Below are 6099 nucleotides of genomic sequence, written 5' to 3'. Positions count from 1 at the left end.
CAGGTGTAGTTGTGGCGTAGCTAGCATTTAAAATCAGGCCTGCTAGAACGCAGCGGCGAGGGCCCTGGCACCATGTTGGGGCCGACCGGATGGCGGAGAGGCGCTTGAAGCGGCGGGAGCGGGTCGGACCTGGGCTGGTAGGAGCCCCGCGCCTCCCGCCTCAGCGGATCATGACCCGGGCTGCGGCTGCGGAGGTTGCGGTGGCGGGGCCGGCGCTAGAGGTGATGCTGTTTCCGGTGACCAGCCCGGGATCACAACAGATCCCGCCGCTGCCCAAGCACTATGGAATCCCCTCCCCCATCAGCTTAGCACCCCCCAGGGAGACTGACTGCGTACTCACCCAGAAATTAATTGAAACCCTTTGGGGTTTTTGAAGAGGAAGAGTAACTGTAGCGCAGGATTTTAATTTTGGAGAAATTAACTAATCTGGTAAAGGAATGGATACGAGAAATCAGTGAAAGCAAGAGTCTTCCACAAGCTGTAATTGAAAATGTTCGGGGCTTCCCTGGTGGCGCAGTGGTTAAGAATCTGCCTGCCAATGCAGGGGACACGGGTTCGAGCCCTGGTCTGGGAAGATCCCACATGCCGCGGAGCGACTAAGCCCGTGAGCCGCAACTACAGAGCCTGCGCGTCTGGAGTCTGTGCTCCTCAACGGGAGAGGCCCGCGCACCGCGATGAAAAGTAGCCCCCGCTCGCTGCAACTGGAGAAAGCCCTCGCACAGAAACGAAGACCCAACATAGCCAAAAATAAAAAATATAAATAAATAAATAAATTTTAAAAATGCTTGGGAAAAAAAAAAAGGAAATGTTGGAGGGAAAATCTTTACATTCCGCTCTTATAGATTAAGGGTGCACACGAAAGGTGCAGATGTCGACACGTTGTGCGTGGCACCAAGATGTTGATCGAAGCGACTTTTTCACTTCCTTCTATGATAAATTGAAACTACATGAAGAAGTAAGGTTTTAAGGGCTGTTGAGGAGGCATTTGTACCAGTTATCAAACTGTGTTTTAGTGGGATAGAGATTGCTATTTTGTTTGCAAGATTAGCACTGCAGACTATTCCGGAAGATTTGGACCTAAGAGATGACAGTCTGCTTAAAAATTTAGATATTAGATGCATAAGAAGTCTTAATGGTTGCTGGCTAACTGATGAGATTTTACATCTGGTACCAAACATTGACAACTTCAGATTAACTCTGAGAGCCATCAAGTTGTGGGCCAAATGCCACAATATCTATTACAATATATTAGGTTTCCTAGGAGGTGTTTCCTGGGCGATGCTAGGAGCAAGAACTTGCCAGCTTTATCCAAATGCAATAGCATCAACTCTTGTATGTAAATTTTTCTTGATGTTTTCTGAATGGGAATGGCCAAATCCAGTGCTACTGAAAGAGCTTGAAAAACGGAATCTTAATTTGCCTGTCTGGGACCCGAGAGTAAACCCCAGCGATAGGTACCATCTCATGCCTATAATTACACCAGCGTACCCACAGAAGAACTCCACTTACCACGTGTCTGTTTCAACAAGGATGGTCATGATTGAGGAGTGTAAGCAAGGGCTTGCTACCACACATGAGATTTTGCTGAGTAAGGCAAAGTGGTCCAAAGTTTTTGAAGCTCCCAGCTTCTTTCAAAAGTACAAGCATTATATTGTACTTCTAGCAAGTGCACCAACAGAAAAACAACATCTAAAATGGGCAGGCTTGGTGGAATCAAAAATCCGAATCCTGGTTGGAAGCTTGGAGAAGAATGAATTTATTACAGTGGCACATGTGAATCCTCAGTCGTTTCCAGCACCCAAGGAAAATCCTGACAAGGAAGAATTTTGTACAATGTGGGTGATTGGGTTAGTGTTAAAAAAGCCAGAAAACTCTGAAGTTCTCAGTATTGATCTCACCTATGATATCCAGTCTTTCACAGATACAGTTTATAGGCAAGCAATAAATAGTAAGATGTTTGAGATGGATATGAAAACTGCTGCAATGCATTTAAGAAGAAAGGAACTTCATCAACTACTACCTAATCATGTGCTTCAGAAAAAGAAAACACACTTGACGGAAGGTGTCAGATTAATAGCTTTGGATGATGGCAGCCTCTACTTGTCTGTAGACAGTGAAGACAGCACGTCTGTGTCTTCACTTCCTGGCTCTATGAAGACTGACCCAGTGACTGGCAGAGCTCAGGGTAGAAGCAGTCCTGCCCCAGCTGTGACGGCAGCATCTGTGACCAGCGTACAGGTTCCCGAAGTTTCCTTGCAACAAGCAAATCCCAGTGACGGCCCAGGGGCGCGTCCAGCAAAAGCATCCCTCAGACTGCCCCACAACCAACTACTTCTCCACCATCGAAGCCCATGGTCACCAGAGTTGTTTCCTCATCATATCTGGTCAACCATCCACCCAGGCCTTCAGGGAGCACAGCAGTAAACATAGCTAATCCTATCACAGGAGTCTAGAGGACATTGTTGCGTTACAAAGAAGAAAGGACCAAGGAAACCAGAACAGAAGACGAACTTGTCTCATCAAGAGACAACTGTGACTCAGTTGGAAACTAATCAGACAGCAGCTTCTCTGTTGGCCTCACGGGGACCATCCAGTGCAGACCTTCTCAGTACCCCTGCTCTCCCTGCAAATCTTATTTCTATTATCAAGAACTCAATGAAACAGATTGAACTGAGAAAAACAACCTCAAGCGTCCATAAACAGTATCTGCTAACTCAGCCTGCTGTCTTCAAATGCTAAAGGAGGAGGATGAAGGGTACCAAACTAGATATGGTTCAAAATAGAATTGTTAGGCTTATTTGATGACTTCCTTTATTGGGCTAATCTTGATCAGAAGTCCAGGTTAGTATGTGAAGCTAGAAGTACTGTTATTAATGTGTCAGATTATTTATGTGTCAGCCACAGTTACGCTAACTATTTCAAAGGACTCCTGCCCTTTAAGAGGAAAAAAACCCTCCAGCTATACTTGTACCCATGACTGACATCGGGACTGGATTGATGTTTGATGCATTGTTGGGGAAAGTTTGCAATACAAACTGGTATCAGGAAAAAAATAAAAAATAAAATCAGGCCTGCTAGACTTTTCAGCACACATCTTTAAATACTATGCCATGATGACCTTAGCATCAGTCACTACATATTCATTCATGCTGAGCTTTATCACTAGTCACTACAGGAAGAACAAAGATAAATAAGGTAATGTCTTTTTTCTGCTGTTTTCTTACGCAGTAGGACTAAATGTACCAAGAAGCAGAAGAAAGGGATTACTTATCCTTTCTGTTGCAGTAAATAAATGGAAGAATCACATACAACACATTTTATAAATATGTGTTGACTAAAGATAATATTCAAAATCAAAAATTATAAAATATGCTGAACATATCTTTGAAATAAAATATGTTTATTATAACTACCACAGTTGCTGAAAATTGTGTCTGCCTTTCTATTCATTCTTCTGGTTACAAAACTTACACACATTAACACACCGTGTTAATTAGCCTATGATTGTGGGCATAGGACTAAGTCAGGTGATCAAAGGTCTTCCCCAGCATATTTCTAAGCATGGATGATAGAAGACAATCTTTTTCTAATGCTCTTAGACTATAAACCTAGGGTTCTAGGAAAGTGTTTCCACAACCATTCAGAGTATCTTTATCATGCTTGGAGAATTAAGTGATATGACAGGGAAGTAAAGACAAAAGGGAGATAGAAACAGAGTAGAGAAACCTTGGTTCCAGTAGTGACATTGGGTCAGTTTCCTACATGCTCTTTTAAAGTATGCTAATCAACGATCCTCATAGTGTAGTTGAGGGATTTTCCCCACTTGTAACTCTATTCTTGACCAGTACAAATATATTTTTTGGAATTTCTGGGCTAAAACTTGAAGGAAAAAAAAGAATGAAGACTAAATGCAGTGGGCATGAAGTGATTATTGAACAAAATGTCAGAAGTTGTACCTAGGGGGATTATCTGACAGAGTTCATGCAGTTGGGAGACATTTTCGGTTCAGAACCACCCTGGGAGTTATTTCCCCAAATAATTCCCAAAGCATTACAACTAGTCTATTAATGCAATGGAGGAGACGAGAGTGCACAGGATAGACTCCATTTCTGGACACAGGATATTCAAAGCATGCTGGAGGCTGTGGGTGCTTTTACAACATATGTGACTGAAAACAGAGATAGCTAAAATAGTGGAAATACATTTTACATAAACTTTGAACTAAGCTTACAATTTTCTCTTTCTTTGTTATTAAAGGGAATATTGCCAAGTGAAGTGGAGTAGACCAAGATTATCATAAAACAAAAATTATAAGTGAATCAGAACCTCTGACTAAAATAGTGGAGTAAAGATGAATGTGGAATTTAGGCTTTTACTCAAGTTTCTGGACTTGGTGACTGGTTACATTCTGAGCACACCAGCCAAGATAAGAAATGGATAGAAAGAACATATTTTGTTGTGAAAGTGATTGGTTCCATTTGTGGTATTTTGAGCTAATTTTGATTACTAATAAAATGCATTCAATTGGATACACTTGTATGTGTTAATCCAAAGCTGGACAAAGAATCACGACTAAGCTTTATGATTATTGGAGCATATAGTGTAAAAGAAATAACTTAAGTCCTACCAAGCCTTAGAGGAGCATGGAAATCCAGGGAAGACATAGGTCTCTACTTTAGGAAAACACAATATGCTGAGACTTCTGTATACATTTTAGATGATTAAATTCTCATCATTTTTAAATATTCTTGATTTTCTACTATTGTCTATAATTTGTATCTTAATGTGTTCTAAAATACAACAAACTCAAACATAATGCTTCATCTATAAAAACCACTACTTAGCTGGGCTAACCACTCTAAATTTCTAAAATGCTTTGTACTTATTAGTTGAAATCTGTCTACCTGGTTCATGTATCAATCTTTGAATATATCTGAAAAAAATTGAAACACTATAAAGGCAAATAAATTAAAAAGACTGAACCCTCAAAAAATGAGAATTTGGTAAATTTTGATTCCATTTTAACTTTAATATATACATATGCATATAGCTACAAATAGGCAGATAGATAATCCATATTTATTCAGTATGTAGATATATACTATGTATCTATAATACATCTATGTACACAAACACTAGACAGAACTAATACATACTGTAATCCTGTTACTAATATTAAATCTTAGACCAAGATATTAAAAAGACAGCACAGTTAGGAAGCTACTGGAATTCTTTCTGTTCTGAGTAATTCTATATCCCAGTCTGGTTTTGTTATTGTTCGTTGTCTTGACACTCCTATTCTCACCCCAGATGACACTGGCTGTTATCATCTCTCTTCTGGTTTATTGCAGTCGCTTCTACTCTCCTCCCTAACTCCAGTCTTTCTTTGGCTTAGAAATTTTCTCCACTTAACTGAGGAAGAAATTGCCTAAAACATAAATCTGACCATGTAGTTATAAAATCTAACTCATTAACAATGTTCCATTCCCTCAGAGAGGGAAAAGAGTGAACATTTGGTAAGTAACTGCCATGTGGGAGAAATACAGAGGAGTCTTGCAGGGATTGACTGAACTTCATTGCCTCATTTCTCTGAAGCTGTTATGGAAGAACAAATATAAACAACAGGCAAGTATGGAAACAGAAACACCTGTAAATAAAATATATTTTGTGTGTGTTTATAAACCAGATGTTCAGAATGCTTCATTAAAAAAAAATGTATTTGAAGATGACTCAGTTGGTGTTAAAATCACAGGAACTCTGGTAAATTGTATGAATCTATCTCAGGATAATCTTTCCATTTTTTTGCTCTGTCTTAAATCTCTTCTCTTTCCTAAGGACTTTACACTGTAGATTATTTCTTCTCCCTCTTGTATATTTATCTCCCTTCCCTTTCAACAGGATAACTCTTCTTCAAGTTAAATTCATTTTGCTCTTTCTAAAATTTTTAAAAATAAAATAGATGATAGATGATAGATAGATAGATAGATAGATAGATAGATCTCCCACTTGACCTTTCATGGTCTTGAAGCTACTGCAATCTCTCTCCTTCCTTTCAAAACCAGGAATCCATAATGTTATGTTCATTCTCCGATCTCCCAT

General features: G+C 39.8%; 1 pseudogene; it reads left to right on the top strand.

Moving 5' to 3' along the window:
• Positions 1–224: 224 nt before the first annotated feature.
• LOC118905335 lies at positions 225–2453 on the top strand (annotated as a pseudogene).
• The last annotated feature ends 3646 nt before the right edge of the window (positions 2454–6099 follow it).

Source organism: Balaenoptera musculus, chromosome 12, assembly GCF_009873245.2.
Source record: "Balaenoptera musculus isolate JJ_BM4_2016_0621 chromosome 12, mBalMus1.pri.v3, whole genome shotgun sequence".
In the NCBI taxonomy this organism is placed as follows: Eukaryota; Metazoa; Chordata; class Mammalia; order Artiodactyla; family Balaenopteridae; genus Balaenoptera; species Balaenoptera musculus.
Note: the sequence above shows the minus strand (reverse complement) of the source record. Positions and strands in the feature narration are given on the sequence as shown.